The following is a 24,123-nucleotide window of genomic DNA, read 5'->3' as shown; positions in this document are numbered from 1 at the left end:
AACGAACTCGAGTTCAGTTCCCCGGGCTTTCTCCCTTCTCGACCAGACGAAGGAGATATGAATTCATATCAGGCGGGTAAGGGCTTGGCTTGACTCTGTGTTCTCTCCTGGTCGGGTCGGAGGCGAAGACTGGCAAAGTTCATCATTCAGTGGTGGGGTGTTCATAGAAAAGAGGGCGTCGCCCAACGAGTGGCAGATTTTGATGGAGTCTCGCTCATAGATAGAGGAAGAGTACGCGCGCTAGCGCGCTACGGCTTACGCAGTTGATCGGATCAGATAGCCCTTCGGTTGGTTGCCCAACCGCACATAAAATTCCGATCAACAACTTGGAGGTATGGCTGAGTGGCTTAAGGCATTGGTTTGCTAAATCGACATACAATAAGATTGTATCATGGGTTCGAATCCCATTTCCTCCGGCACGGAAGTGGAACGGGCGGGCGAAATTACGTGAGAGAAAGAACCTCTTGGTGTTGGTGGAGTCCCCCGGAGGACAGAATAGCACTACTTAGTTACTAGGAGCGGAGAGCCCGTTGCTTTTTTTTTGTTTTGACCGGCCTGCCTATCTTCTTTTTATATTAATTATAAGCAAGCTCCCTCCGGCAGTCCCTGGGCGGCTCTCGGTTCTTTAGCATGTTGGGAGAGGAGATTAGGCGGCAGTTGAAAGAGCTGCTCGAAAGCTTGACGAACGAAAAAATATAGGGCTTTCTTTTTATGAGTAAAGGGCTTTTCCCTGACTAGTAAAGTGGTAAGTCAGGTAGGGCGCTATTCGATGAAGAAAAGAGACTTACTTTAGGAAAGTGGTTCAGGTAGCTCAGCTGGTTAGAGCAAAGGACTGAAAATCCTTGTGTCAGTGGTTCGAATCCACTTCTAAGCGGGCTTTGGGTCCAAAGGACAGGTAGTTTAAAAAGAGCGAGCCGGATTTTTTAAAATTAAAGATCAAGAGGAAGCCAAAAAAAAATGTGAGCGCTCCTGCACTATACGGCTTTTTGGCGTCGCCCTATCTTGCTGGAGGCAGATTTTATAAAAAAAGCGGTTGATTACTCGGATTGGTTCTCGCGTCCTAGCAAAGCCCAAAAGGATGGGCGAGTTCGGTTCGAGTGTTCATCGATCGGGTGGATCTATATGCTGAGGGGGGTGAGACGAGGTGTAGCGCAGTCTGGTCAGCGCATCTGTTTTGGGTACAGAGGGCCATAGGTTCGAATCCTGTCACCTTGATGTGAGGTAGTAAAGACCTAAAGAGCACCCATCAACCCGTAAACTTTCGCTCTTTTAGAAAGAAGAAAATAGACCGCCCTTGATCTGGGCGGGATCTAAAGCAGCATTTCTTCCTAATGTCTCGGGGGCAAGCCTTAGGTTCAATTCTTTCTTGCCTATAGTCATCTTACCTTCTTCTGAGGAGTGAAACTGCATTTCAGTAGTATCTAATTCACGTAACGTAAGAAAAGAGAATAAGTCTGCATGCTTAACAGCCTTCCTTGTCTGAATCCCTTTGTATGTAAATGTAAAAAAAAAAGGAGGCTCCCTCATGGGTCTTTGGGGCAACCTTATGAGCAAGAACCACATTCCTTAAATAAAGTATACCCGAAAGCACTTTATCTAGAATGGGTCAATCAATCAGTAAGTTGCTGACATTGAAGAGATTCAAGTCGATGCTTCCACTGGCGAATTCTAGTCCTAGGTTCTCCCAATATAGTTGAGTTCCAATACCTTTTTCCCGAAAAGCAATCAGCTTAGATCGAACAATAAACATTCGGGATCCTGAAAACTACTGCCGCCACGCCCCCTGTCCATTATAGCTGACAAGATAAGCACATTGATCATGGAGTCACCATCGACTCTCAAATTGGAAATCAAGCTGAACTCGCTTAGCAGTTTGAGCCGTCTTTCAGATAAGAGGGCAGTGATCTGACCCAGGATCATGGAAAACCTGCGCTGCGCTTGAGGGAACAGAAGGCGCCACTCAGCCGTTGCTAGCGCACGATCAAGCCGAATGCGAACATTTGCTTCCCCAGGTCTGACATTACACCGTGTGAAAGGAGTTCCTTTGAAGCCCAGATCAAGAAAGCAACAATCATTTAGGAATTGTTTGAAACTCCTCGTCTGGGAAAGAGTGACTGCCCTTAGACCATCTTTCTAAGCACTGGAAGCAACCAAAAGAGGTTTCAATCACCAACAGCCAGCCAGGGAAGTTGTAATGAGAACCCTAACTGAGTAATCAGTTCCAAGACTCTTCTTCTTTTAGCCTTAATTTTCTCCCCACGGACACAAGTAAGATGCCATTCATAAGACCGACCCCGAAGACGAGTTGACCACCAAATCAAAAAAGTATATTGATTGACCCTAAAGTTGGATAGAAAGAGAACTGTCCGTCCACAGAGCCAAACCACTTGACCGACCAACCGGGTCCACATAAACCTTATTTAAAAATCCCAAACGATTCCTCCATCTCTCCAGTTTATATTGAAAATAAAAAGTTCTTTTCCTGTTTTTGGCAAATTGGATGTTCAGATGCTTATTGGGTTCCACTGTTGGTTTATCTGGAAAAGTCGGTGTGCTTTGTTGTTTGAGAATGTGAACCAGGACCCTCTTGCTATTGCCCACGGAGCTATTAGAAGTTATACTGAATGGAAGCCCAGGAGTTGCATTCTTTAATCGCCCGACCCTCCAAGACTTGAATCAGGAAGAGCTTTTATATACTATGCTGCCTTTTGCCTTGCGCTTGGTCTTTTTTCTTTATTGCCTTCGCCTGTACAACTACATTTATTAAGGGCTTGTTTTGTCTGATCAAGCAAGCGTTTAATCTCCTCCTCGCTTACCTTTCTGGGTATTTTTTTCAGAAGTTCTTTACTTTATGTTGATGTCATCGAAGCTACAACAATCAAGGCTGGGCCTTTTATTGCTCTTCTCTTGTCCCCTCGGGTCGGACAAGCGGTGGAACTGGAAAACTATCAATGCTTTTCTCCCTGTCTTTCCACTCATATAATGAAAAATAAATTCATCTCGGATACGTCTTCTTCCGTGATCCATTTCATGAATCATTAGAGTGCGCGTTGCGTGAGGAGTTAAGGGCTATTCCAGTCGATTTATCCTCCGCTTCTGGCCGTCTCGCTCCTATCGCTTTGTTGGCTGACAGCCCCTATCGCTAATCAGAGAGAGGTAGCGAATCGAATTAAGTGGCGGCCTTGAGCTCTTCTTCTTTTAGCCCTCTTTGCCGCAGCTATTCCATCTGGTGGTATACTAGAGTCGATAGGCCTGCCTAAAGGCTGCTCTTCTGCCTTACCCTTAAGTAAGGGCGGTGGAACTCTTATACTTCCTTTATCCGCTATCGCTATGTCACAAAGTTGGGTAAGCAGTAGAACTCGTTGCCCTTTCTTCCACGCTAGAAGTGAAAGCCCAGCCAAGTTCTTGGAGAATCTATAGTTTCTGGTGTTGGGCGAGATGGGGAGAAAACTCCACTCCTTGCTTCAGCCCTTCTTCTCCCACAGACAGACCTGGGTGGGGATCTCTACTCGAATAGAAGGCGCGAACTCATCGATGCTATGACAGCCCTTCCTTGCCTGAAAGCTGCTGTTTTCTCAGGTCGAGTTGAGGGCTTGAGCTTCTATGATTCCTGTATTCTTGCTTTTTTTTTTTCCGGCTGTCTTCTTTCTTTAACAAAAATAAAGGCCAGTTCTTGTCTAATCGATTTAGGCTCCTTCCTCTTATTATGGTTGAGCTGCCACTGATTGACTAACCTCAGTCAGGATCTCTGATCCCTACGACATGATCTCAGGTGATCCCTCTCAATATAGTATAAAAGCTCGAGCTTCTCCACTGCTCGATTTCACAAGTAATTGAGTGGCTGAGCTATAGCTGCTTGAATAAAAGACAGGCTTTTTCAACTCCCTCGAAGCCGGAACCAGTGCTATCGGAGGGCAACCGTCGCTACTCCTTCTCCGCCGTTGACTGATCTGATGACCTTAAATGCCTAGGTCCTTCTTACATGGACTTGAAGTTCCGTGCTTGAAGTGAAGCTGGAACGAGTTCTTTCATAGCCCTATCCCGAGGATAGAAGGTTTAATTCTACTCTGCTGCTGACTTAGCTCGTCCTATCTAATCCCTTTCCTTTCTTTTTATTAAAAAAAAAGGGGGCTTGAGTGGACAAAGACTTCTGTACCTATTGGTCAAGTGGTTAACGCTCCTTCTTATGCTTTTCCTTATTCGGAAATTAAAAGATTTACCTTGTTTGTTCACCGGGTTCATACTCAGAGAAGTATGCCACGTATGTCCTTCTTGGTCTCTTTCTTTGTGGCCAGGGGAAGTCGCATGAATAAGGCAAGATACAAAAGTAAGATGCCCCACTAGTCTGATTTTATTGATCACTAGCCCTTACTTACTCTCAGTCACTGATTCAAGAACGAATACCGAGACAGCCGTTCCCTTGCCGGTCTACTGCCTGATGGCTTGACATCGCTAAAGAATCAGTAATTGAAAGCAAGAGCTAAGAATCAATAAATGGAAAGAAAGTACCAATTGGATTGGCAATGTGCGCTCAAACCTGCTACTAGTCTCTGTGATCACTTATCTAATTTCAGTAACCATCATTCCGCCAGTGAATGTGTAGCGAAAGAAGGGAAAATCACTACCCTTTCTGATACATCTGACTGGTTTACTTTCAATCAATCTTCAGAGCACAGAGGGAATTACCCACACCGAACAGCATGTGTTAAGCATTTCGTTTAGGCAAATAAGAGCTCGCATAGCTTCTCTAATCTCCATCATCTTATCTAGCCTTTCTTCGGGAATAGCGGGACGGGTTCCCTATCTTACGAGCAACTATATACAATCCTAAAGGGGAAAGCTTCTCTCGAATGTATGAAGGAGAAGAGATACCCGAAGGCATATTTTCATAAGCATTTCCTACCCCGCCTGAAGCTAGCATATACCCGCCATGGCGAAGAGGCCATATGTTGCAGAGGTGTGTCGAGGCCTGCTACGCAGAGGCTCACAGGGAAGAAAGAAGGGCAAGTTCACCTTGATAGCTATAATGGACAGGGGGCATGGCGGCCGTGGTCCTTTTCCCCTGCAATGAAGGGCGGAGGATGATGATGAGGATTGACTCACTGATTAAGACGCCATGAGTAAAGATGAGTAAGAGGTTTTTAGTTCGAGTTGGAGTGGAAGCAGTGAAGGAGGCGAGTTCCCTAACCTACGCGAGCCTAAAGAGAAGAGAGTTCAGTCTACGAAGGGTTCGGGTTATCAGTCCGGATCAGTCCCACGCAGGCCCTTTCGGAGAGGTCTAAGGGGAAAGAGACAAGGAGGAAGAAGGGGTTGATTATCTACGGGAAGAGCATCCCTGCGCAACGACATAAATCGCGCCACTTGAAGTGCGTGCTTTACTTTGACTATCGGGCATTAAAATCTCGCTTTCTTTCTAGTACCGTCTGTGATCAAAGATCGTTCCGGATTCGTCGGTCAGGAGTGAATCAGGCTTTGGGGGTCGGTAAGAACCATCAACTAAACTAATAAGGCTAGCGCTTTCGACTTGGACTAAAGGGCAAAGCTCCCCCTCTGCAAGCAAGATAAGGCCTTGGTGATGGCTGAAATCCGCATGCATTTTGAAGAAAGAATGGCATCACCGACTCTCTACCATCGACCCTATTCTCTCACGTAGGATCACCAACCATGGCCCCAACCCCTTAACTAATAGATGCAAGGGTTCATGACTGGGCTAAATGCATATGGATCGGAAGAAGGATCCGGATGCCTTGCATATCGCCCACAAATGCTTTATAAAGTCTTAAGCAGAAGAAGAGGAAGAACGAAGCTTTCCACTTATCAATTCTTCTATTCGGAGGTCGTACGAATGAGGAGAGCAGCAGCTACTTCTTGACTTTCAACCTACGACCGAAGTCAAGGACTTGACTGGACAGACTGATTGAGAGACAGACCAGGCTACTTTCTATTCTATAAAGAAGAGACCTTATTTATTTCCTTATGATAGGCCCACAGGATAGAAAAGTAGATCGTTCAACTCTAGCTTCTGTTTTCAGGTCCCACATTGAATCTCAAATCGATCTTTGCTACATGCTGCTTAAGACATTGAATTCGAAGAAAGAGAGAGTGAGCAGCTGACTTGCAACCTAGGACCTAGGGGCAGGAAAGAGGATCTTACCCCAAGACTGACTTTCACTATGCATTCATTACTGGCCAGCCAGCCAAGATCGGCTGTTCGCGGTCCAAGCGGAAGGGAAGAAAAGCAAAACAAAGAAGGTGGGCGCGTAAACAATTGATTGGCGCTTACTAGAGCCTTTCCGTGCTTGTTGGATGGGTTGGATTATAGGCTGGCCTGGCTAGCTATCCGTGCTCCCTGTCTGTGAGCAGGGATTGGCTTTATTTGACAATTAGCTGGAAGTCGGGTATGCCTATTCAACATAAACAAAGGCGCTGGGTAGATCGTAGATTGCCGGGTATGAATTCGATTCTAAGTCGGAGAATGCCCATGAAGAGGGTCTTATTAGAGAATATGCTGTTTTGAAAGTAGCCCTAGACAGATCATTGCTAAGAGGAAAGCAGGGAAGAAGAGACAGGCTTACTTACTGAAGCAAGGACTAGCAGCGCGTCTTGTCCTAGAGCTAGCCTCAGTAAGTCCAAAGCAAGAAAGGGGAATGCTTAATGAATTGAATGCCAAATAGGCTAACGAACGTCTTTCATTCCCTCGGATCACTGAATTACCTTAACAGAGCGGGTAAGATTACACTCTTCTCCGCATGCTCAGTCTTCATATCTATTTTATGAACCACTTTTTCTGTGACATTCATAGAGTGAATTGCAAAAAAATGGGGTTTTATCTCTATTTCTATTCTATTTCCCACAGCTTCATGCCAAACCTTCACGCTCTACTTAATGAATGCCTTACCTTCATGCCTTTCGAGTCGAGCCCGGAATCCAAGGAATTGATGCGCCAAATCGTCTGCATGCGCTGAATCGTCTTCTCTGCCTTTACCAATGTGAGGAGGCAATCCTGATTGTTTGAATTCAAAGAAATGCTAGAAGTACCGCAATATCCCCGATCTACGATAATGGGGTATTCTCTTGCCCATTGGAAGTAGGTATTGGGAGTTTCAAGGCTTAGCAGCAGCCATTAGACAAAAACCTTCTTAAAGCATCACTTCAGGGCTACCTGAAGAAAAGTCACTAAAGAAAACCACTACTTACGATATTTCCTCATCTTCAATGTCGCTAAATAGTGGGTTTTTCCTAACCTAATAGGGGTTTAGCCTATACCGTAGTGTTAAAAAAAAAGCCTTTCTAGAGCCTTACTTCATTCTGGTGTCTTGGATTTGGTTCGATCAGTCTTTTCGTAAAAAATGAATAAGATGCATTGGGCGTTTAGGCTTTACTAATAAAATAACATAGAAAGGGCTTTTTCAGCTTACTCTGCTACAGCGGAACGTTAGCAGGGTGCCGCGGTTTGTGGGCTTGAAGGACTTAGCGCCGTGACAAGTGGTATCAGAGCCAAGCCATGGCTAGTGGGAAGAACCCGTAGGCTAGTGCCGTCGAGCCACTGCTTACGGCCATCTGCCCTTTATTATATATAATTAGAGATAAAATCTGGGATTGACGGCTTTGGCATGGATGGATGAATTGCTTATAGTAAGGTAGAAGCGATGCGGGATGGGATAAATCTTCTCTCTTTCTTCTAAGCTTGAAAGTCGAATATCTCTTTTCTCTCCCGCCTAAGGAAAGAGGAACGAACGAAGTAGCTCGAAAGAGGGGCATCTATCTCTATTGATCGAGCTGAAGGAGATAGGGGATCCACTGAAATTTATCTCCTCTCCCACTTCTCCAGCTTGGGAATACTTCCTTCTATTGGCTATATATCTGTAGTCACAATGCTAGTTCCAGCTATCTTCTGGATAGAAGCGCAGGTGCTTGAGTTCAAGGCAGACAGGTAAGGGTAGGTAGTAAAGGCAAGCGCATAGTTCAGTGATCTACGGCCGAAAGAGGGAACTCTCCTCGTTCCGAGTCGCCATGAGGCATAAGAGCAAAACATTCCCCTAGAAGGGAGCTTCGATAGGTATCCTTTTACGTACGCTATTTGCTTCGATGCTTTACTACTCTTGAATGTCGGAAATAGGATTATCTTTTTTATTCTTTCTTGTCTGAGACTGATGCCAGCTTAGAAAGAAAGTGAGGCACTATTCGCTAATCAGGAAAGAGGCTTGACTCTTGCTTGTCGATCTCTATTCCTCCTCGTACATTAAGCAGAGCAGGGAATAGGAATAGTAAAATAAAGTCGGAAAGTCATAAGGTAGGTAAGCAAGCCGCCCTGGTGCCAAGCTAAAGACAAGGATCACATCGATAAGAGCAAAAGCATGGCCGAGGTTGGAAAGGAGTACTCATTCGACATTACGAAAACGTATGAGATCTTTGACCGACTGTTGAAGGATGAGCAGTTAAAGCTTGAAGATGGTCATGTCCTTTCATCGGCTGAAGAAGTAATGGGAAAGAAAGACTTTTTTAGGGTCATGTTAAAGCATCTAAAGGGAGGGGGGCCCTAGACTAATAAGGCGATAATAAGATAAAGAAGACTTTCCTCGCTTCGCACCTTAAGGGGAGAAAGCTGCTTTCTTTCAGTAATCCGTTTACGGCAGGTGTGGGTAAGCTGGAGGGGACCACAGTAGGGAGAGTAACTAGCTGATTTAGTGAGGTTCCTGCTATGGTGAGGGATAAGATCTTTAACTCTAGTAGGAAGAAGACAGGTGGGAGTGGGCCGAGCGAGAGCACAGCAAGCTCTAGGGGTGGGCTGCAAGTTCCAGTGGTGGGCTGGTCCCATTTTAGACATAGTAAGAAGAGAAGATAGGATCTTAGAACTAAAGAGCATCGACTGCAACAATGCATTTAGCACCTTCGAAAAGCCCGAGTCGAAAGGTAGTGAGGGGTGTCTGCCTAAGTAGCCCAGTCATTTAGGAACTTCGAACATCCTTTTCCTTCATGCTAGAGCGGATGTAGTGGAATTGGGCTATCTATTCTCTAGTAGAGTCCCATCCGGGAAAGAGGGAACTACTATCTCGATCACCCCATCTTTAGCTAAGAGAGAGGAGGTCAAGCAGTCAGGCTAATCAGTAATGATACTCGAAGGAAGACGAAAACAGGGTTATTGGAACTAGTTTTCAAAGGCTGTCTTACCCCTTCCTTTAGTGATCTATAAGCTATAAACCTTCCTCACACCTAAAATAAAAAGAAAAAAGACCTAGCCTAATCAGACAAGATAAAAGCGAAAAGAGAAAGAGAGAGCTACGTTAAAACAAAGAAAAGAGCTATATCGAAAAGATGGAAGGTCGATCAAGATAAGAAGGAAGGTCATAGAGAACCGTTATAAAGACAATTAGCAGCCTTATAAGAAAAGAATGATGTAAGATCAGGACAGAGAGCATCATACAGCTATATGAGTCAGTACGTACCTACATTGACCCAGTATCTCTCACAGATGAAAGAAAGCAATCAGACTCTTCCGTATCCCATACACCCATACCACCATACCGCCTACTTCACTGAGTAGATAGTTAAGAAAGAGAGCTTAAGGTGATAACATATAAAATTTTATATGTAAGGCGTTAGCTCCCCTCGCTTCGCTCGATATGAAAACCCCGGTAACCTGGTATTGGTAGTAGCATCAGTCTCTTTCCCCTCCCTCTGTATGAGTTGAGAGGCTGAGGGGAAGTCTACTAACTATAGGGCAACTCCACCTGACGATTGTTGTCTTCTTTCAATAATGCTTTGTTGGTCACCGCAGCGAGGCATCGCTGATAACATCGCCTGTTGTACAGTTGCTTTAGCCTAGGAGCCAACCTAGCTAAGGTTCACTCCTTTTTTATTTTATTTCCTTGAGAATGAAAAGTCCTCATCCTCACCCGCTGCAAGCACTTTTTCTTTGTTTGTTTGTTCTTTGTGCGAGTGAAGTCCTTCTCTGATTCATAGTGGGACCCGCTGTTCATTAATAGGGCTTCTTCCTTTTCTATCTATTAGGAACTGCTTGTAGAAGAAAGAAGATCAGGCAGTTTACTGCTAAATGGGGCTAGGAACTCCTATCCCTCATAGCCCAAGGAAGGGCAGTAGCTTGATTACTTGACTGCCAGTTCCAATGTCACCTCGTTCTATCTATCTTCCATCCGTTACCTTGTTCTTCTTGCCACTGGGGCTTCAACCTTTCCATCATTTCCTGCGATCGAGCTAGCTTAACATCCTTCTTAAATTAAAGCATGATGCTGCTATTCTGCTCGGCGCATTTCTTAGGGATTTTCCCTTGGTCAAGTAAAGGACCAGGTACTTGAGTACAGAGGTCTTACATAGCTCCGTGACCACAGACTGAATCATGAGCTAGGAGGAGTACGAGTGATTAGCGGGAATCTTCGATTGCTCGTTCGCTAAAGTCCTGCTATACGCAATTCAAGCTGCCTGTTGATTCAGTACGTTCCTATCCCCTTGGGGAGTTTGATCAATCTTCCTCACCCCTATAAGCACTCTACCTGGCATCCTTCCTTCTTCGTGAGTTCGTATGAAACTGGTGACTAAGCCTTTTCCTTCTGCCTTTGCTACCGCCGCCTTCTAAAGAATTTAATCCTTAAGCTGGATAGCCTAAAGGTTAGGCTTAGTTAGTTAAGAGTAATCCCCCCTTGCCTTTGTTTGAGAGCAGTCCAATACCAGTTGATTCATTAGCAATGGTAGCAGGAAAAAATCCACTATGCTTTGAGCCAGTTATTCATTCGTTAAGGCTTTTTGCCGGCTCAGATGCTAAGATAGGAAGCACTTCTTTTCCATCGGGTGTGACTGAACTACCTTCCCAGAACCCAGAGCATAGCCTTAGACTGATTCGTCTACCCTTCGTGCCTTCCCTTCTCCCCTGGGAGAAGTTGAATCTAGCTAATTCGATTTGATCCGATCATCTCTTTCAATCACTGAACACCAACCAAAAGAGGCACTCGCGGCACAAAAACTATATTAAACCTTCTACGCCGCCTCCCATCTCAGGAGGACTTGCTTCTTAGTGCTCCGTTGGACGGGGACTCCTTCTTCGTTTGAATGCTTTGATGCTGTTAATTTCGCCATGATCTACTATTTATAGACAGACGATAGCACCGAATTCGCCCGAGTAAGGTCGACTAAAGAGTATTGACTCTATTACTGCCAAGGAATAGAGGGATTTTTCAACCGGGAGCTGATACGCCCTTCATTGCTAGTAGTGCACTCAATTCGCCAAGGAGCGGGGGAAGAAGAGCTTATTCTTATTCAATACTAGCTGACCCAGCCTATCCATCTCAGTTGGCAAGTCGCATCCCGTGCTTGGGTACGAAAGTAGGCGAACTGATTGATAGATATTCTTCGGATTTGCTGCCTCTACGCCCCTTCTGTTCTTCAGGAAACCTATTTTAGTTCTTCCTACCACCGGGAAGGTTGGATATCTAAAATCGTGCATCTCCTATTATGATTATGATTTGGGATCGGGTAAAGTTAAATATCTTATCACTCTGAATCAGGCCTTTTTTGAATATGGATATCTTTCGATGAGCTCAGATTTAGACATCGCTCTGAGTTTTGACCCCTAGACTGGAACCTAAGTAGCTCATGGTTGAGAAAACCGGTCCTATCTTGAGGAAGCAGGATAGGAAGATGCCCGAAGTGAGATAAACAGCCTAGCAAACTCTTTCTATCTAAGAGCCTTTCTCTCCGCTTTTTCTTGAGTGGAGTATGTATGCTTAAAACACAGGATTTTAATCGGATTTTGGGCGAGACTGCACCATCAAGATCAAAATTGGGGTCATCACCTCTGTAGTGTTGTGAGCTAGGTCTCTGGAGTCACTCTGCCTGGATACTCCTCAAGGCCTCAGTTGATTGGCAAGCTGGCTGACCGTTCCCTCTCTACCTGCTTTATCTCGAGAGCATGGAGCTTTCGGTCTGAGTTTCCTCATCTCCTTCTCCCTTATCCTTCCGCCACTGGCTCAACGAATTCTAGTAATTTGTTCTAACCCAAGTGTGGACTCGTTCCTAACGCCATAACAATTATATTCCTTTCTTTCTCCTCGTACAAGCAATCTACCCCTATGTCTGTCTGTACAAATGGCCCTAACATTGCGTTCTAAGCGCCAATCTCGATTCTCCTCGCAGTTCTCCCTTTAACCTCTAATCAAAAGTCTAGCTGTCTGCCTCTTTGTCGTACTAGGGGCTATATTCTTACCATAAATAAATCTTATTTTCAGAAATCAGTCTCATGTCTCCATCTATCTACTCGCAGTGTCCTTTCTACCCTCAAACCTAAGGCTCGGTCAGTTCACCTCTTAGTAGGACTTGTGATTGGGCAAGTAAGGTCTAATAGCCGCTACTGGAAGTTCTTTGTCCTTTCAGCAAGTCTCCGGTCCTATTCCCAATGGGCTCTATCTCACCACCTCCTCCCTCCCTACTGCCAGTCGCGTAGGAGTAGTCTGGGAACCTTCAAAAACCTTCCCCTCCAGTCCGTCCTACCGTTACTCATGTCCCTAAAATGTTCTGATTCCACCTCTGTCACTGCGTACGTTTCCAATTCACAACCTGGCACTGGTTGGTCTCCTGCTATATCCGCTTCCTTTAGTCTTCGCCTTTAGATAAGATAACAAAAAGTGTCCGTTTATTTAGGCATCTTAACTATTCAAAAGCTTCCTTCTCCTTGCTATGGTTACGACAATCTTAGGGGTCAAGCTTCACGGCGTACGTCCGTCTAATCCATGTATGTCTAACGCCATTTGCTGCTCCAAGTAGGGGGGCAAAGCAGGTCCGGCTGTTAGTGGCTTAGGGGCATTCTTTTTTTCATAATTGGGCTTAATAAACTTTAACAAACTTCCAGATCTGTTACGCGATTGCTGTTCAGCCGGGCCGGAACTCTTGAAGAAGGGGCCGACTTTCTTCTCGCTCCTCTCCTTTCAGTCGAGTGGCTATCGCTCCTCTTTTGGCTTAAGAAAGATGGGGTGAGAATGAGGATCACTTCGGAACTCTAGGAAAATTGGCGTTTTAGGGCGGGATCTAAAAGTTCTCGTGTTGGTTGCGGAGCCTTCAAAAAGGCCGTGAGAGGGTATTTTTTTGGCTTCCTCAGGGCCGTGTGAAGCTTAGCTTGCTTTAGCAGCCACGTGATGATTCAAGATTCGTGGTAGGCGTAGGAGCTGGGCGAGGCGGTAGCGAAGCTCAGGTGGTGATGCAAGTGCGCGGTGAGCGTAGTAGCCCCTCGGGCATGCTCTTTGTACAACCAAGCGAAGAGCTAGTGAAGGCCGGAATGGAATATCGTATGTAGTGTAGAATCGGATCTGAAGCTCTTTACTAGGATTGGAACAAGCGAGGAACGAGTGACCACAAGCTCCGGCGCTCGACATGCAGTTAGCTTAAAACATGTTCATCATGTGCAAAGAAAGAGGAAAGGGGCGAAGCGCACCTGCGTGAAGCAGCCTAGCATCACTTTAGATAGGAGCAGAATGGATGACTGACAACTGAAAGTTCTTCGGATCGATATCTCGTACGACGTAATGGAGATCTTGGTCTAGGTCCGGTGGTTCGCAGAATTCGGGACCTAACGATGTTCGATTCGTCACATGAACGGGAGCGGACGATTCCCTCGTCTCTCCCTTTTTCGGGGAATGGCTGCAATCACAAGCAAGTGATTGAATGAGTGGGGGGCTCCGAAAGCACATGCGGGATAAGCAGGTCTTTCAGGAGACGGTCTAAGGGTCCGGTCTAGAAAGAAAAGAGAACTATCAACAAGCTGGAACTAATCAAGATCAATAGGAAGAGGAGTTAGCTATAAATTAATTTTTTGACAAAGTTCATGCCACGACGATCTATACTATATGGAAGGGCTTGTTGATGCATTCCTGTTGAAGTTGAAAAAGAGACAAACATGAGTCTTTCAGCTCCCGGATCTGCTTGGATTATCTTATAATAAAATAAGAGGAGCCGTCTTAGGAAATTACTGAACTTAAAAGAAAGATGCCACCCCCTTTCATTAGGAGGCGAGGGAGTAACTTGTCTGATCTTGCGGTGCACTCACTCCCGTTACGAGAATGAAATGACGCCCCAGCTCGACTCGAGACCAAGACTCCTTACAACTCGCACCAATAGTGAGCGGCCGGAGATTGATTGAAAAGGCAGCCGCCCCTCCCCCCTAGCCGCCTACCTACTCGTGCTCGTAGCTCGATCGGAGGTGAAGACTTTTGTCCGGCGGAAAAAGAGAAGTCGTCCGTCTCAAGTGATACGTTAATTGCTCAGTAGTGCTTCGCCACTACCGTAGCTGGCGGAAATAGCTTAATGGTAGAGCATAGCCTTGCCAAGGCTGAGGTTGAGGGTTCAAGTCCCTCCTTCCGCTCTTGGCTTCGTCGTTTAGTGGTAACGAGTAGAGTAGGCATCGCCTCTCGATCCAATCCGTCTTTCCCTGGCCTCCCCAACACACTCTTGATACGAAAGAAACCTCCCGCCATAGAGAAGAAAGAGATCTAAAGTCTGGGTCCCCTCGATCACCCTTCCCTTGAACCGGAACTGGTCGAGAGAGATGAACCCGCACCACATTTTATAACCTTCGAACCGAAAGCCCCAACTAGAGATGGAATTCCATAACCTAAAAAAGTAAATTGAGAGCTCCCGGTTCAATTCAAGGGAAGGTCCACCAATAATGGAAAGGCCATTCCCCTCCCTATCCCTTTCTTGATCCCTCATTCCACGAATTCGTTTTTACTGATTCATTCAAGGACTGAAAGCTTTTCGTTTTATGAAAAGGCATAGACTCCCCACTTCTTTGTCTTATTAGCGCAGGTGTTCGTCAACGATGAAAGCCGCTGAACTTAAGACTCGAGTTGAGAAAGAGGGCTAGGCCAAGGATAGGAGGGCTTTCAGGGACTGGGGAGGGTGGATTATAGAGCTAGGGGCGGATCAGAGGTTTGTCCATTGGGATTGGGCATGGACGAGCCTCGACTGGGCCAGCATTGATGAAAAAAAAACTTCTCCCATCGCATCATTAACCGGTGTAGGATTAAAGATCAGGTCCAGGATTCGAGTCAAATCGACCTTCCCTCTCATCTCAGGGTGAGGCAAGGTAGCTTGCTCAAATGTTCGTTGTTCAATATCTCGGCTGCTCAATTGGACTAGCTGCTCCCATTCCTCAAAGCCCGGAGTGGATTCTAGGGGAAGGGCAGAGCCTCACCTTGCAGTAGGAAGGTTTTCGTTGCTGGGACGGGTTCAAACTGAAGGGAGGAGGAATGAAAGACTCCGATCTTACTGGGGATTCATCACTGGCTAGGGCTTTATAATCAAAGCATGGGCATCTGCAACTAAGAGGGAACAGTAGATCGTCGATGGAAGAGCCAGGTCAGTCAACTTCTATTGGGACTTCTATTGATTATTGATTCGACTAGAGGGACTCCTAGCAATAAACTTGTATGACGGGGCCCCATGGAGACGCAGGAGATGCAGGAGTGAGATAAACAGCCGGATCGACCAAAAAATGATAGGCCAGAGGGATGGGCTCATTCGACTAATTAGTGATCCCTGGCCCTACCTAACAAAGAGATGTCCCTAAAAAAAAATAAGAGGGGATTGGTTGATCGGAAAGCTCGGGCAGGAGTAGGACATTCCATAAAAATATTTCTGATCCGCTAGCTCTCACTCCTTGCCCTATTCGGTCAAGCAGCTTCACTCCTCTCAAATCCTATTTTTTCATCGACAGGTAGGGTGAATTCTAAGGTTCCTTATTCCGGTTCCGGTTGTAAAGCGGAAGAAGAGGGAGAAAGAATGGGCACAGCCCCACCAGCAGCCCGCGTTTTCGACCCGAAAGGAATTAAAAATTAAACAAGAATCTGTGTTCACTATCTATGGAGCGGAGTGACTATCCTGAATCTCCTCTTCCCTATCTCCCCCTTGCCTTTTTTTCTTTTTCTCGCCGGCAGGTAGTTGACTTGCTTACTTGTTAGAGTAAGGAGAATCCATTTATTTATTTCTGATTGATCTGTAGTTCAAGGGCACTCTTCCTAATCCGAGTTTAAGATGGAATAAGACCCAGACGTAGAGTCCCGTCGGCCGGTAAGGGATTTTTTCTATGGATTTTTTATTCCCTTCAGTCCTTACCTTTAAATAAGGGATTCTTCTCTTTCCCCACGAGGTCTTCAAGCCAGATGGAGTAGTGCATCTCTGTCTTGAAAGCCCGCCCTACAGATAGGAGTTCCTATCTCTACTGCCTATCCAACCCGAAGATTCTTATTCGTGGTGGAGTGCTTCGAGTAGGATCCGACCCCATCCCAGCAGTCAAAGTCCTTCCTGACCCGGCTCACCTGCCTCTGAAGCTTGAATGCCTTTATAGAGGAGGCTACCCGAGGAATCGATAAGTTTGAAGTGGGATGTGGAATGTGATTGGTGATGGATGGTGGTTATTAAATCAGTTCTGCATCAGATGATGAGCCCGTGCGAAAACTTTTTCTTTTATTGGCGCCCGATAGGTAGGCTATTCGATTGAGTCGAAAGCCTACCAACGCACGCATAAAGGTTCCGCGATTCGAGCGAGAGCCCAAACGGGGGAGGCGAGAACATCTTGATCGAAAGCTCCACTTTTCTGAATAATGAGAAAGAAAAAAATTCGATAAAATCGATCGAGAATCTTATCATCTGTTAGGTAGGCCAACCGACCGAGTTTTGTTGGGCTGGGCGTCCATGTCACAGAACCTTTCTTCTAGCCAAGAATCCCATTATTGATCGAATCGGGGCGGATCTTCCTCTCGCAAGCCTTTGGATTCACCATCCTAACGAGCTCTTTTTTGCGCCATACAGTAGCTAGTCTAGTAAAGCATTAGATGGTTCCCCAAGGGCTCAGCCTTTGATTACAAGTATAGCTTAGCTCATAGCCTCCTTACCAATGAGACAAGGCGGTAAAGAAAAAAGACCGTTCGGAAACCTCTAAGTGGGCCTTCCTACTTTACATCATTAAATACAAAGGCAAGGTAGAATAGCATCAGTCAAGCTCTCACAGCAGGAACGGTGCCGATTCCCATTCTCATTCCTTAGAAGCCGGAGCCCCCCTGACAACTGTCTTTGAGTCCGTTCACTCCTCACTCTACTAAGACAGGGTAAGTGATTATGGATATCCTACTTCCGGTGGGGAGACCGTAGACTGAACTGAAACCCACACTCTTTCTTGTGTGTAATGAGTAGCTACTAGTTAGAATGAATTCTTCTCGGTCTTTCAGACCAACTCCTTTTATAAGCTCTTCTTAAACCATAGGGCAGGTTTGGAACCCTAACTAACTAATTGCTTTTGTTCCGCCTTCTCCACTTTACTCCACTGGTCGAGAACTCTACAGCTTCATCCGAGATCCTTCCCAAATGAACATCCTAGCCCAGTAACAATATCTTATCTTCCCTGTTGAAAGCCTAGAAAATCGGATCAATTGATAAATAGAAATTTATGAAGACGATTTTCCTCATCTTTCTATCGTTGTGCTGTTCTACCCACTGCTTATCGATAATGAATAACTTTAATTTAGTTTTTGGTAGGGCTTTTCCCCATTGCCATCCCTTTTTCCAATTCCCTACTTATTATTTATATACTCATATAAGACTTCTATTCAGACATGATGGATATTGAAACCAGCAACTTCTTAGGAGAGTAGCTAGACTGAGTTCCACTTCTATACTCCAGTTTACCGAGGGCTAATGGCTGGCTTCTTTGTCTAGTCGCAACTTTCAAACTTAGCCTAGCCGATTGGCTTTGTTTTGTTCCTGATTACTGCCCTAAAATCAAACTTTCGTTCAGTGACATCACAAGGGTTGGTTTGAACGCTTAGGGCAATTGGTAGGGGTCATCCGCGCAAGAGCGCTTCTTCTTTTGGTCCCTATGGCTGGTAGGGGTAGCATTGACTATTGGAGTGAGCCAATCCTTTCTTTGGTTCTTTATAGCTGATAATCAGTATAAACTCAGGGGGTATGAGTGCATGATTCTTTCTTCCACAAGCTTAGAGAAAGAGACCGAAGGAGGATATGAAAAATCCGCGGATTCCCTAAAGCTAGAGCAGCTACTTCCTTAGAACTGCTCCGAGATGGTATTCAAGAAAAGCTCACTAGCAGAAAAAGGGTTTTGAAGAAGCCGACATTGAATTTACTACCTAAACTGCCTTTCTTTCAAGATCAAGATACTACTACTACTCCTATGATTTCATTACAGGGAAAGGAAGTTAAACCTCTCAAACTCGGAAAAGAAAAATCGAATCTTTCTTGACCAGGAGCAATAGACCCCGAAAGGTGTGAAGTTAGTGCCTCCGCTTCTGAAAGAGCTGCGGTTATAAAAATACCAATTGAGTTTTGATTCGCTGCATCAATGAATGTGCTTGCAGAGTGGGGAACTATAAGCATAACAGCTCTTGAAAAAGAAAGGAAAGAACTAGTCTTGATGCCGAAAATCCCATCTTTTTTTGTAATTAAAGTTAACCTATAACTTTCTACCTTAGTGCCGCTGTTGGAACTGCAGATTCTTTATGACTGGACGGGTACGACCTCTTGCTTCTCAATGTCATGGAATGGATAGGTGATGTTTCCAACCGGAAAAGACGAAAAATAAAAAATTATAAAAATAAGAGCGGGTGAAGGAGTTAAGTTAGAGATCTCTTTCTAGACCTTGAAGTCACTTCCGGGATTAGCTTGATTTGGGCTAGGAAATCCTTTTATTTGTAGCATATAAAGTTCACCCTAGACTCTTATGGTTAGTTTATTCCGCATCCTCACCATCTAATTAAAACTCATTACCGACTGCTGCAACCTTTGCCGGGAAAGAAGAAGGAATTTAATCCAAACCCCTAACTCGATAAAAATTCTTCATCTGCACCTGAGACAAGTAAAGGATATCCCACTCCGGTAAGCTAGCAAATAATATATAAGATTATAATTTGATAAAGTTCTTTTTAAAACTAATAAAGTTCTCTTCGATTCGAGTCGAGTGCATAAGCCGCTTTCCCTTTAGGAATCTTGTCTCAAGCCATTGATCTTAGCTTTGGCCCTATCTGGAAAGGAAAATCTGAAAGCTTCCCTCTTTTTTCTGCCTCTCCAGTTCAACAAAAGGATTCTTTCTTCTGGTTTACCAAGATCTTAGTCATTTCACCTCTGTACTTTGATTAAGAGTTCAAAAGGCAAGGATTAGGATTTTTTTTTTATATGTGAATAGGTCCCTTAAACTAACCTATCCATGGGATAAACCCTCTTAGTTTATTTCCTAAAGTAGTCCTTCTTGAAAGAAAAGATTTTTTAGTTCTTTCACTCCCGGCTGTTTTGTCTTATTCGTTGATCAGTTTTCTTCCTTCCTCGGAAAAAAAAGACCTAAGGTCAGGAGGATAGTTCCCACCTACTTCTTGCTTGAGTTGAATCAGCTGAGAGTTCAAGCTTTGATCTCGCAATATGTAACGTAGGAATGGAAATCCTCACACTCTTTAGGAGTGAAGCCCTTATATCAGCTTTCCTCCAGGACCGGTTATTGATTCAATCACAGCTTATACAACTCGCAACTCGGTAATGAAATGGTCGCCATCAGCCTGAGATCAGATCAAGGTTATCGAGATTATCTTTCTAGACCTTTCGAGGATTTATCTAGGCTAAGCCAAAGAGAAGAGGTATCAACCGGGTTTAATAACTTAGGATGAGAATTCATATAAATTTTACATCGGCCACATATTCTGTAGGTGTTGACCACCTTTATTCGTATAGTCTCGTCAAGGTAAAGTAGGGATGTGGGAAAATAACTTTCTTCTCTTCCACCCATTTTTTTTTTATTAGATGACCGAGTCGAAAGAACTAGTTTCTTTTCTTTTCTTAAAAAAAAAGCCAATCATCGAAGAAGAAGTTCCCCCGCTTTCAATAGAAGATGAAGGGTGGAATGATGAATTGGCAGAGTTTGCTTTACCTACTTTAGGTCTTAAATCCCAGAATAAAAATTCTGGATGCTGTCAGAGTTCCCGATGTCCCATATTCATATTATTAGATTAGTCTTTGTCTTCTCTTGGTTAAGATCTGTAACTCTTAGTGGCTTGAGTAAGCAGATATTAGAAGCTCTGTAACCCTTGGATTTTGTCCTTCCGCAGTGGAAGATTAGGCTAGTTCAGTTACTTCCGGCCGGGGTCAACGAAGGTCTTAAGTGGAAGGAAGAAGTCCTTTTAATCTCCCATTCGCATATTCACAATAATCAGATTCTAGAATATAAGCAAAGAATGCCTTTGCCCGAACTGATACAACTGAGTAAAATGAAGAGATGAGGAAAAGACTTAATCTAAATCACCTCAACCTCTACATCTTTAACAATTATTTACGGCTGAGGATTGAATTCTTGGAACGGAACTCTTTATAATTACAGCATCCATCAAGCTCTTAATAGAGATGGGAATGCGAAAACAAAGAATCTATTTATTCTTACAATATTTTAGGTAGAAATGGAAAAGAACTCGCATATGGCTTCCAACTCCTAGAGGCTCTCTATTGCTAATGTGTGGCCTGAAAAGAGTATTAGAATCCCAAACCAAAGCTACATCGAACCGGACTTTTCTGCTAAGAGTTCGTCACTTCCTAGCATTTCTAACTAACTTGCTTTCAGAGCTTTAGTCATTCGATAATGATTGTTTAAGACACCATTTTTTCTACGGTAAAAGGTAAAAAGGAGAGGCAGCATATAAGATTTACACTGGAAATTAATAAGCTAGTTTACTTCTATTCTCATATGGTTTTTTCTCTTGTAAATTCCCTTGTCCCCTTCTTACTATTGATTCTCTTCCTTCAATGTGAAAAAAATAGGATTGGATTGATGGACAGAATCCTTTCGACACGGTCTTCTCTCTCTTTCCTATTGCTATTGGGATCCCTTTCATATTCATATTCAATAAATAGATTACCTCTATCCATTTATCCCTCTCTACTTCAAAGGGTGGGGAGGTAGGAGTAGGGGCCGACCCGTACTCTAGAGTGTTTTTGACTTAGTGTACAAGATAGTGGTATGCGTGTTAGAGGATCAAATGTGTCAAGGTTTTTGGCTCGTAATAAAACTAGGCCCCTGATCGAGCAACTAGGAATCATATCTCTCTTGAGTCAAAACAACGACATTCAAGCCAAGCCCAGGGAACAGCTTCACCTTCTCTCCTCCGCAAGCGTGTCCATTCCAAATCCAAAAGCAGTAAGACCCCGATACAAAACAAGACAACAATTTAGTTACCTACACCTAATTCTAGACCGGGTAATACAAGAACTATAAAACATATTTAAAGAAAAAATCCATGACCAAAGGAGACTTCAACCTAGTTATGATATGAAGACCAGCACCCATGGATTTTCTACCTTATAACCTCTTATGTAAGGGCAACCCCAGTAGCCAACGGAATTTCTCATCGGATAAATTTTAGTACAATTCACGATCTAATTCAGAATGGTTTTTGTTTGTCTAGGTCGGTAACCAAAGACTTAAGAGAAATAAGATTTTCATCCATTATTAAGCGCTCTTCTAGTCTTAATAGATACTCAAGCGAGTTAAAATTAATAGGGGGAAACCTATCCTGAATGAAGTGATAGGCCTACTGCCTTACATCTGAATATGGTGATATCTCCGTAAATCTAATAAAGAATCTTGTTTTGCATTCTCGCACTAGACATATAGAAATTAGGCATCATTTCTTAAGAGATCATGTTCCAAAAGGTGATTGTGTGATTGAATTTGTTGATACTTCAAGACAACTAGCTGATATTTTCACTAAACCTCTTCCTAGAGATACTTTCTTTGTATTAAGAAGAGACCTCGGAATCATTGATGAATCAAATATTTGTTAGTTGTGTCTAAGTTTGTGTTAAAATTCAATGAATGTTTTTTTTATCTTTATTCAATGCATATCTTGTTTGCTTGAGTGCACGCCATAATTGGTTATGTATGTTCTTATTTGTTTTAAGTATCCATAAGTGTGATTTTTAAGTGTATAGGATAGTTTTTGTCTAGTTAGATATTATTATTCCCTAAGCAAAGTTTAAAATGTGTTAAATGCTATGAAAGAACTATGATCAATTGATTATTACTTTAGTTAATCGATTAACTAAGCTTATTTTTAAGTATTTTATTCGATTCAACAACCCTTAATCTATTAGATGGGAACAATTTTTAATTCTTTTAATCGATTAAACTGGCCCTTAATAGATTATCTAGACAAAAAATTTCAATTTGTTAATCGATTAACATTACACTTAATCGATTAAGTACAATTCCAATGACAATGATTAAATACAAATTTCAAACCCTAGAACTTCAATCTTTCTCTAGATCATCTCTTACCTTAAATATTCTATATTTTATGTCAAATTAAGAACCTCATTACCTATTTTTATCTACTCTATACCTATTATCATCGTATTCCATCAATTTCCCCTCAAAATCATTAAACCTAGAATTTTCCTCTTTACAAACTCTAACGACCAATCTTTTCAATCTAGTATCCATCAAATAAATTAAAATTATGAGTAAAGGAAGGCCAAATTGAGTGAAGATCACTATTGGGGTTAACCGTCCTCTTCACCATCCTAGGCGTAGGTTAAAAGTGGATAGTGGTTGTTCCTCCTCTACTCAAGGTAGTAGAACCTATGTTGTAAGTGATTCCTACTACACTCCAACTCTACAAGATGAAAGATTGGCTAAGTTCATCGGCCGAAAATAGTCTTACATTCAGTGTGCTAACATGACATGGATGATGAAGCCAAGCTTTCAATTCCCATTCAAACTAGAGGCTCAAGGGGCTAATACATTTCTAGAATTAAATGCTAATATCTTCCCCATTCTAGTTCAATAATTTTATAGCAACTTTCAATACAAAGATGGTAGGTATGTTAGCGTTGTTAAGGTAAAGTTGATTACATTGGATGACGTGTTATTTCGAGAAGTTGGAGGCCTAGCTAGTGATGGCTCTCCTCTAGGTGACTGTAAAAATGAGTTATGGAACTCTTATGACTCAACTGAAATCTATAATTCATGCCTTAGAGGACCATACTACTATGTGTAAGGTAAAGATGACCAAGGTTGGATCCATGACTATTGAGAATAGGCTTCTTCATTACCTCACTACTTATGTGTTGGTTCATTAAAACACTAACCATTATCAACCAACGGGTAATGACATGAAGCTCATGTATGTTGTGAAAGAAGGAATCATGGTGAATTGACTTGCTGAGATTCTGAAAATGATGTTTGGCATTGCTTCTTCTCCGTCTAGATTGTCAACCTATATGATTTTTATATCATGTGTCATTGAGCATGTTGGTATTGACACAAGTAATGAGGACATAATTATTGTGAATCCCATGGAGCATCTCATATATGGTACCATGATCCACAAGATGAGTATTTACAAGTATGGTGGAGTGTGGATGAATCAGAAGGACTATTAGACTATTGTTGAGATTTTAGATGAGGAAGTAGATGTTATTCCAGCTAACCAAAACCAATCATTGCAACTAGATGAGGCTCTTAATAAACCTCAAGAACCATATTTTAGTTTGGCTCATTTGGATACTTTGGAACAACGCCTCAATGAGTATATTGATAATAGAATGCAAGCCATGGAAAATAGGATGCAATCCATGGAAGAAATGCACACAGCTGAGTTTCAAAGATAAGAATTGGATAACCATACTCGCTTTGATCATCTTATATTCCTTTTCAAGACCTTTGGAAACTTTCATCAACCACCTCCTAGTAGCTAGTCTAGTTAGGACAACCATTAGTAGTCCTAGTTGGCTTAGTCTAGGGTGTGTTTTTGTATTTGTCATTGTTGCTTACTCTATACTTCTATTGACTCTATGTATGGCTTAAAATTATATTTTTCTTTGACTTTTTGGCATATGTATATTGAATTGTATTGAATTTTACTTTTATATTCGTAATGGATGCTTATTATGCATTAAATGTGTTTTATTTCTCACTATTTTGTCAATACAACTACTATAATTGTTGAATCTAACATGTAACACAAAACAAATTCAGTAAATTTGATGAAATATCCTTATTTAATCGACTAATAACAAATGTAATCAATTAACTACAGCAAAAATTGCAATTTCAATAATTCTAATCTTGCTTAA

The 24,123-nt window shown here is 43.1% G+C and overlaps 1 non-coding gene across 1 annotated transcript; it reads left to right on the top strand.

Annotated features, from left to right (window-relative positions):
• Positions 1–800: 800 nt before the first annotated feature.
• TRNAF-GAA lies at positions 801–874 on the top strand. The gene has a single exon. It is a non-coding gene; the product is annotated as a tRNA-Phe (tRNA).
• Positions 875–24,123: the final 23,249 nt, after the last annotated feature.

Source organism: Lupinus angustifolius, unplaced genomic scaffold (assembly GCF_001865875.1).
Source record: "Lupinus angustifolius cultivar Tanjil unplaced genomic scaffold, LupAngTanjil_v1.0 Scaffold_505, whole genome shotgun sequence".
NCBI classification, from domain to species: Eukaryota; Viridiplantae; Streptophyta; class Magnoliopsida; order Fabales; family Fabaceae; genus Lupinus; species Lupinus angustifolius.
Note: the sequence above shows the minus strand (reverse complement) of the source record. Positions and strands in the feature narration are given on the sequence as shown.